The sequence below is a fragment of the Sciurus vulgaris genome, assembly GCF_902686455.1.
Source record: "Sciurus vulgaris genome assembly, chromosome: 5".
Lineage (NCBI taxonomy): Eukaryota > Metazoa > Chordata > Mammalia > Rodentia > Sciuridae > Sciurus > Sciurus vulgaris.
Window position 1 is genome coordinate 56,895,624 of NC_136465.1, and position 9,768 is coordinate 56,905,391.

The 9,768-nt window shown below is 38.9% G+C and overlaps 1 pseudogene across 1 annotated transcript; it reads right to left on the reverse strand.

Annotated features, from left to right (window-relative positions):
- Positions 1-3,428: 3,428 nt before the first annotated feature.
- LOC306661305 (heat shock cognate 71 kDa protein-like) lies at positions 3,429-5,584 on the reverse strand (annotated as a pseudogene). The gene has a single exon. The product of its transcript is annotated as a heat shock cognate 71 kDa protein-like (transcript).
- Positions 5,585-9,768: the final 4,184 nt, after the last annotated feature.

Sequence of the window (9,768 nt, forward strand, 5' to 3'; positions counted from 1 at the left end):
TTTATTGGGTAATATAGTAGAATTAAACAAAGCAAAGACCAAGCCTTCATTCTTTGTTGTAATGGCAGATGGGGTTTGAAAAGAAGCTCCCCTACTACTAATTTTTAAAAGATTTAAAATTCACATATGAGTAATCCATTAAAACACCTGGTCCTGCTACAAATGGGCAATTTGGGGCAGCCTGTCTCCTTTTCCACATATTTCTTTTCAAAGTATTCTTTTATGGCTCTTCCTCTAAAAGATCACTCTCAGTGACTATTGTAAGTAGGTTTTATCAGGGTAAAAAATGTTGGAAATCAGCTCCACATGAACTATATAGGATTCCAAGGAAGATTTTTGTTCCCTGGTATCTCATGGGAGAGGAGTTTATTACTATCTCAGCTTCCCTGTTCACTATCCAAGGTTCTGATACACTTTCCTTGGACAATCATTAATGTTAAACACCCCAGTTCTAGTCTAAGTCGCAATGTTATTCCGGCAATATTCCATTTGGCATATTATTTGAATTGGGATTTAAAATGATATCCAACTATGGAGGCTTTCCCCTTCCTTTAAACCAAGTGATTCTGAACCAGTGTCATTGCAATATCTGGATACATTTTTGGCTGCCAAAATTGGGAATGTAATGGAGGGGAGGGGTATTACCGGCATCTAGTGGGTAGAGGCCAGAATACTGCTAAGTGTTCTGAATTGCACAAGACAGATTCTCACCACAAATAATTATCTAGTCCATGTCTGTAGTGCCAAAGTTGCCAAACCTTGTATTAGATAAATCTCCAGAGAATGGGACACTGCTCCTTTCCCTCTTCTGGTATGGTAAGTCAAGAGACTCTCTGAAGGAGGGAAATTTGTAATTAAGAGTTGGAGTATTGAATTAGTCACATGTGGACTTTTCTCTCTAGTGACATGAGAATAAATAAACTCAGTTTCTCCTACTATATTCTCACAACACAGATCACTTCTGTACTCCTAAAAATATGGGAAGTTTTATCCACCATTAAGCAAGCTACTAATTCTTCAGTGGACAACAGCTGGGTATCCTCTAATTTAATTCAGTTCTGACATTATTTATCTGTATGTCAGATATCACAGATATAGGGCTAGACCCTAAGACTATTCCCTCCCCACACTGGATGCCAATCACAAGTCCCAGTTTGTTTTACCTGTGCTTCTGACCAACTGGCTATAAATCAAGTTTCCTCTAACTTCCTTTTCAGGTTTAATTAATTTGCTAGGGCAGCTCATAGAACTCATGAAAATATTCATGTTTTCTGATTTATGATAAAGGTTATTACAGAAGATACTGATGAATGTCAGATGAACAGATGGATGAGGCAAGAAATAAGGGAAAGAGTGTGGAGCTTCCATATCCTTTCTCCACAGGAAGCATGAACTACTCTCCAGGAACTTCCATGTGTCAATTATCCTGAAACTCTTCAAATGCGTTTCTTTTGAGTTTTTGTAAAAGTTTCATTATAGAAGCATGATTGATTAAATCATTGGCCTATTTAACTTTTAGCCCCTCTCCCTTTCCTGGAGTTTGGGTGGTGGAGCTTCAGATCCTCACCTACTCCTGCCTTTGTCTTTCTTGTAACCAGCCCCCAGGAGGCCTGCCAGGCATTGGTCAACTCATTAGCATACGTATGACAATTATCATTTTGGAGTTCCAGGTATTTGGGAGGTTGGAAACAGGAAAAAAGGATAAAGTACATATTTCAAATGTCATACTGACAGACGCCCCACTTATTATCTTTGTGATCCTGCATAAACTTCATAACCTCTCCATAACCCAGTTTTCTTAGCTGTAAAATTAACAATAGTATTATTTTATTAGGTTGCTGTGAAGAATCATCAAATGCATAAAAATGCTTGGCAGAGACCCTAGCAAACATGAGCATATGTGAGCTCAACGATTGCTATTCTCCAGCTAGAGCTTTATCAACTTTCAGTTCAATATACTCAAACTGTAGAGAAATAAGTCTTGATACAAACCAGTTCTAGATTCATAAACCAAAGGACACCCTTCAGTACCTTTGCTAGATTTTACTATTTATTAGCCCACTGTTTCTTCTGTGGGCCCTTTCTGGTGGCAAACAGGGAACACATGGGGTGATGGTGATATGAGCAACAAAACTAGTCACTAATGTTCATTCAATCATTCATTATATAGGCTGGGCTTGAGACAGCAGGAAAGAAAGTAAGGACGGGTGTACTAGATGTAAAGGTAAAACAAAAATGACTAAGATTTGACTTCTGATAAAGAACTCAAACGACAGATTTAGGATAGGGAATCTAAGGCATGGACAGGAAAGCTTGATACAAAGTGGAATATTATGATCAAACGCCAGAGAGAAAAAGTGAAAGATGAGCTATCCATGACAGTTTTAATGAGAAGAGACCATCTATGGATGGGGGAAATTTTGAGGAGGTGGTGATGTTTGCTTTGGATTTGAAAATAAAGGGATAATTTTTGTAGGTAGGGATTGGAGAAGTCTATCCAGATGGAAAGAATGGCCTGACCAGTTAATTATAGAGAGGCAATAAATCATGAGGAATATGGATGATATGATTTAGTTTAATATGGCATGCATATCGGTTAAGTACGGTGAGATAAGCCTGCAACTATGAGTGGGGACTAGTTTATAGGGGACCATGGATGTTAATCCATGTTAGTCACTGTTCTTATGGAGTTCATAGGCAATCCACATGCAAAAGGTGACCTACTACCCAAGAGTTAGGCATTGCATCCTGTCAAAGAATAAACAGTTCAACCTCTGGGATCAGGGACAACATCTCAATGAAGGTGACACGTAAGTTAGAACTGAAGGATAGAGTTTTCCAAGAAAAGAAGGAAGCTGAGTATGGGAGCTGGGAAGAAAAGTTAAGCCCCAGGCAGAATAATCAATTATACAATAAACAAGGAAAGTCATTTGATATGCTTGAGCCAGGAGTAGGTGTGGTTAGCAGAAGCCGAGATTAGAAAGGAAGACAGCAGCAAGATGACAGAGTTTCTGTATGCCACATTAAAGTATTTGGTGATACCTCTGCAGTGGGGAGTCCTAGAGCAGGTTCAAAATGGGGACAATAAGGAGACATTTGTTTTTCAGTGATATCACTCTGACAGCCCTGGGTTGACAGAATGGGTTGAGAAAGTGAAGACTAGATGGAAAGACGCCAGTTTGGCAGATACAAATTGTTACAGCCCAGGAGGAAAGGCTGAACCTAGCATTACTAGCAGAGGTGTGACAAGAAGAAATGAATTTATAGGGGGCAAAATTTACCAGACTTGGTGACCAATAGACACTAAAGTGGTGGAAGGAGCTGGGCGATGACATCGACACACACCATGCTGATTTTCTTCATGGTGCCAATTTTAAATACAGTTTTATTTAAGACATTGCATTTTCCACTTAGAAGACAGCGTTTATAAAGTGCAATGTTATTTCCTTTTCCCTGTGTACATGTTCCATATTCAAGTATTGGGAATGCCCAGTAATTTATTATAGCATCAACATTAAAACTGCCACAGAATTTGCTACAAATTTGGGTCCTTGCATATTTTACTGTGGAATAATGCTACATCTATAGTTAGACTGACTTAATCAACCTCTTCAATGGTGGGCCCAGAGGAAGCACCAACAGAGGGAGGAGCTTCCCCACCAGGGAAGCCCCCAGGCATTCCTTCTGGTATACCTCCTACACTCTGGTACAGCTTGGTAATGATGGGGTTGCAGACTTTCTCCAGCTCTTTTTGCTGATATTCGAATTTTTCTTTCTCTGCAGTCTGATTCTTATCCAGCTAGTTGATGATTTCATTACATTTGTCAAGAATCTTCTGTTTGTCCTCATCATTTATCTTTCCTTGAAGTTTCTCATCTTTAACAGTTGATTTCATGTTGAATGCATAGGACTCAAGTGAGTTCTTAGATGACACCTTGTCCCTCTGCTTTTCATCTTCAACTTTGTACTTTTCAGCTTCCTAGACCACGTGCTCTATGTCTGCCTTGCTCAAATGACCTTTGTCATTAGTGATGGTAATCTCGTTTCCTGTACTTTTGTCTACAGCAGAGACATTGAGGATGACATTGGCATCAATATCAAAAGTGATTTCAATCTGAGGAACACCACAAGGTGCAGGAGGTATGCCTGTAAGTTCAAACTTGCCAAGCAGGTTGTTATCCTTGGTCATGGCACTCACCTTCATATACCTTAGTGAGCACACCAGGCTGGTTGTCAGAGTAGGTCGTGAAGGTCTGCATCTGCTTGGTAGGAATGGTGGTATTACACTTGATGAAGACAGTCATGACTCCACCAGCAGTTTCAATACCAAGGGAAAGAGGAGTGACATCCAAGAGCAGCAAATCTTGAACATTTTCAGATTTATCTTCAGATTAAATGGCTGTCTGGACAGCTGCACCATAAGCAACAGCTTCATCAGGGTTGATGCTCTTATTCAGTTCTTTGCCATTGAAGAAGTCCTGCAGAAGCTTCTGAATCTTGGGGATACGAGTAGAACTACCCACCAGTACAATATCATGGATCTGTGACTTGTCTAGTTTGGCATCTCAAAGAACTTTTTCCACAGGATTGAGGGTGCCGCAGAACAGGTCAGCATTCAACTCTTCAAATCAAGCACATGTAATGGAGGTATAGAAGTCAATTCCTTCATAAAGAGAATCAATCTCAATACTGTCCTGTGTGCTGGAAGAGAGAGCGTGCTTAGTTAGCTCTTTCACTTGCAGTATGGAGATGTCAGAGGGCTCTTTTGTTCTCACTGATGTCCTTCTTATGCTTGTGCTTGAACTCAGCCATAAAATGATTGACCATATGGCTGTCAAAGTCTTCTCCAACTAAGTGGGTGTCTCCAGCTGTGGATTTGACCTCTAAGATTCCATCCTCAATAGTGAGGATTGACACATCAAAAGTGACACCTCCTAAATCAAAAATCAGCACATTTCTTTCAGCTCCAACCTTTTTGTCTAAACCATAGGCAATAGCAGCAGTAGTTGGCTCATTGATTATCCTAATCAATGGTTCCGGCATCTTTGGTTGCCTGACGCTGAGAGACATTGAAGTAAGCTGGCACTGACCACAGCATTGGTAATAGTCTTCCCAAGGTAGAATTCTGCAATTTCCTTCATCTTTGTCAGAACCATAGAAGACATATATCCTCTGGATAGAAACTTTTTGTCTCTCCCTTGTATTCTACTTGAACTTTGGGCCTGCCTGCATCATTTGCCACCATAAAGGGCCAGTGCTTCATATCAGACTGCACAACAGCATCATCAAATCTACGTCCTATCAGACATTTGGCATTAAAAACTGTGTTGGTGGGGTTCATTGCAACCTGATTCTTTGAAGCATCACCAATCAATCATTCAGTATCAGCGAAGTCGACATAGTTTGGGGTAGTTCAGTTCCCCTGATCATTGGCAATTATCTCCACTTTTCCATGTTGGAATACACCCACACAAGAGTAGGTGGTGCCAAGATCAATGCCAACTGCAGGTTCCCTAGACATGGTTCCGTATGTGTAGGCCAGAATCTACTTGCGAAGAGACCATGCAAATCTCAAAAGCTGCCACCCCGTTCAATGAGTACCATGCTAATTTTTACCACAGGCTCCAGCATCAAACTGCATGGATTTAAATGCTGGATATATCATTCTACTAGTTCAGGTAACTTACTAATTGGCAAGTTACTTCCCAATTTGCAAATTGAAAGTGTTGAAAAACAGCACAGTTCTTGTGATAGTTATAGGATATAATCCAAGAGAAACACTTAGTGCAGTGCTTGGCACATGGTAAAATTCCATAAATATTACAATATTAATTCTTCTCATCCCCTTCCTCTTCCTCCTCTTTCTTCTGATTGCTATTATCATTACCTATCATCTTTGATAACATGATCATTATTGACATTGTTACCATCATTTTGAAACAATTCCAGCTCAAACAATAGAGTGGTGAAGTTATTCTCCTAAGTAAATGAATGCAGTAAGAGGCACAGAACGGAACCATCATCTCACCTTTCCAATTCAGTCTAACCATTTACCAACTCAAGGCCGTAGTGCAACCATCAGTTAGCTTTAGCTTGTGTCATTAGAAATCATCATGGTGGAGTGAATTTACTTTATATGCACTTTTAACTTTAAAGAATTTGGTTAAGAACCTGTAGCCATGAAAGAAAGCTAAGAGAAAACAGGAAAAGAGGCAAATTCAAGTAGTGGAGCTAAAATAGCCCCCTTAATAAGCATTTATTTACATTAAGCCTGGGGGCAAAAATGAGTGTTTAGCCACATACAGTGTCATTTGGTGTATAGAGGCACACACCAGAAACATATTCCCAAGCATAAAGTGACTCCTTCATCTAAGCCCATATGAAGACAGAGCTGTCTCATTCAATGCTCCTGTATGGAACTTGGGAAATGGTATAGTTTCCCACATGCTCTTTTTTACTGGTAATGTTTTGACTTTTTTTATTTTCTTTTTTTTACTGGTAATGTTCAATGGATGTTACTTTTGTTTTATGATATGATATTAGAAACCAACCTCTATATAAAGTACTATCATATTCTGTTTTAACTTTGGTTTCATCTTAGAAATTTTCTCTTATCTTTTGTGCCCCTTTTAAACACTTCCTCCACTTACCAATGATCAATGCATACACATCATACTGAGCATTCATACTCTTTCGCTGTTTGATCACATAAATGATGCCTACAGCAAGGTAATCAGACAAATTTTTGTTTTGGCACATCAACTTCAAAGATGCTTCTTTAGCAAAGGTGGTTTGAGAGCCTCTGTTTTTGAAGGAATACTTGAGAGGAGGTCTCCTGCATTAATAATACCAGTATCTGAACTTGGTTTGGGGGGATCTCAGAGAAAAAAAGATAGTGACCCACCTATGATTATAAATGTCAATTACATTTTCATATAATGTTTATACTTTGGATTAAGGAATCATTGATGCTTACTGTGATCCAAATGGCTCTGTAAAATGATATTATTTTACTTTCAGTGATCTTTCCTGAAGTCAGATTAACAAGATTCAAATTCTGGTTCTACCCATTCCCAGCTGTAGTATTGAAAGGGGTTGTTGTGACAACTTACAAAGTTAAATGAGATAATGCATGAAAATGCCATGTCTGATCCACACAAAGCTACTAACAAGCACTTGCTGCTGTGGTGGTGTTTGTTGATATTATTCTTCCTTGAGCACAAGGTGGGGGGGCTTCAGTGGAAAGACATATGAAGTAGTCGATGGATAGCTAGAGCTTTGCACAGTGTTCGCTTCATTTCGGTTCACTTTAGAGAAATAAAATCTGCCCCAAATGTACGTCACTATTTCCCTCAATAATCTGAAATTTGATGGGTGCTCCTTTCCACCTTGTAATACAGGAGTTTTCAACCATGCAGTTAATCTCAAGTGCCAGCTGTCTGAGCAGATTATTCAGGCTGAACAGTTATAAGTTGGAGCTCTCTGATTTGGTTGTGCCCATTGATTAAATGCTCTGTATAACTACCAACTTTTCTCTTATATCAATGCTCTTAGTGTGGCCCACTTCAGTAGGATTCTGATTTCCTATCATTAGCACACACATGCCACATAAGGTGTGCGTAGCCTAAATGAGGTGGCCACCTCTTTGCAAAGGCTTCTTTAAACCCTCGGATTGCATTACCATCTATTTTCTCAAAACCAGAGTAGAAGTAATTTTGTTTACTTTTTTTAAATTAAAGAAAAATAAAAGCATATGACTCGAAGACACCTCAGATGTTCTTTAGATTAAGAGCTTATGTCAATTTCCTGAATAGTAAACACCATTTATTCTTTATCCAAGATTCTTTCTCAAAAAGTTTAGAGGGATTGTATTAATTCTAAACCAAGTGATTAATTAAACTGACTCTGAGAGTCCTCCCTTCTTTCCTTCAGCTTCAGTGGTAATTAATCATGGCTATTCCTGGCTTTTAATAGCATTAAAGTTGTGCTTTACTACATTATGTTGATTGTCTCTTTGGAACTCAATCGTGTCAGCATACAATAATGCAAAGAATAGGTTCAGAAATGTAAATTAACCTTGATTCGTCCCATCTCTGAAAGGAGCTCCTGGAGTCTTTCAGGAGAATGCTTCCTGTCATCCAATGTGACAATATCCATTAAGGCCTAGGCGTCTAGAATTTTTCAAAGTGCTCTCAATAAGGGGCCAGATAGTTTGGCAATGGTAAGCATATCCTTGAATACTAGCGAACCATTTTCCTATTTAAATAGGTTTTAAAAGTTTTAGACCAAGGGGTAAGAATATCAAATATATAATGTCATAAGGGCTTTAAATTCATTAATATGATTTATGTTGAAAGGTATCATATATTTTAAGCCCTCTTTCAAAAAGAAGTTTTAATTTTCTGTGTTTAAGATCTTCTGTTCTCAACCACCCCACAAATCTTCATGAATATCTGCAGAGGGGAAAATATTGCTATAAAAAAAGATAGTGTTATATCTCATGCACACACATGCACACACACACACACACACACACACACACACAAATTAGTCACTGCAACAGTATGACATTTCCCAATGTTTGCAAGGCAACAGTGACAAAAAGAGACTTATGATTGATAGCAAATGCTGATACACACATGAAAGAGACACACCTTCTTTCTTGAAGAACTCTAAGGTGGAAGATTGTTCATCCTCCACTTTTTGAACAAAGTATACAAGATCTGCAGCAAGAAAAACTTTAAGGTTATCACAGTATATTTTCACAAAATGAAAAGATAGGAAGTAGAAAGGGCTGGTGGTAGAGCACTAAGTTTTGGGAATTAGAATTCCAAAAAGTAAACTTTAGTCTGGGATGCAGATAGGAGAAGCCCCAGTGCAGGGAGGACTGTAGTTGCTAATGCATTTTATCTCTTTTGAAGATAAAGGAGCAGGACTGAAAACAGGCAGAGGCTCCACTCAATTCTGGTGTCCCATGGAGAAGAATGCCTTAGGGTCATGAGAAATAAGCTGATACCCAGGTATTTTAATTGGTCTTCCAGCTGTGTACCTAAAAAGGGAATCTCACTCACATCCAAGGATGCACCTGTCAGCTGCCCTGTTTAGTATGTGTATCTGTTAATTTGCATATTTATGAAATGAACTCTCTATTTATACTGTAATCTCTTGGATTAGTGGAGACAAGTTGATTCCCCCTTCCCACCTTGGAACACATAGAAAGCACAAAGGGCCTTTCTCACTGTGTGATTCTTTATGTTTTAGATTGGATATGAATGTTCTCCAAAAGCCCACGTGTTAATGGCTTGGTCCTCAACTTGGAAATATTGGAAGGCAGTGGAATCTTTAAGAAGTGAGGCCTACTGAAAGGCTTAAGGTCACAGGGGCATGCTCTCAAAGGGATTGTGGGACACTTGTCTCTTCTCTCTCTTTGCTTCTTGGCAAAGAAAATTTCCTCATCAGTACAGACTGGAACCTGGAACACTGTGAGTCACAATAAATGTCTCCTCCTTTTAAACAGATTATCTCAGGTGTTGTTCTACAGTGTATGAAAGCTAATTAACATATCTCATAACCAGAGAAATAGACCAGCAAACCACATTAAAGATTAAAAATAACAATGACAATACAAAACGATTTTGGGTTGGTAGAAAGCATGCCTCCATTATCAACACTAATACCATTCCTCCTTTCTATATATCTCCATCTCTTGTTCACTAAAATGTTTTCCAATCTAAGCCAGAGAATGCTAGATTTTTAAATTATTTTCCT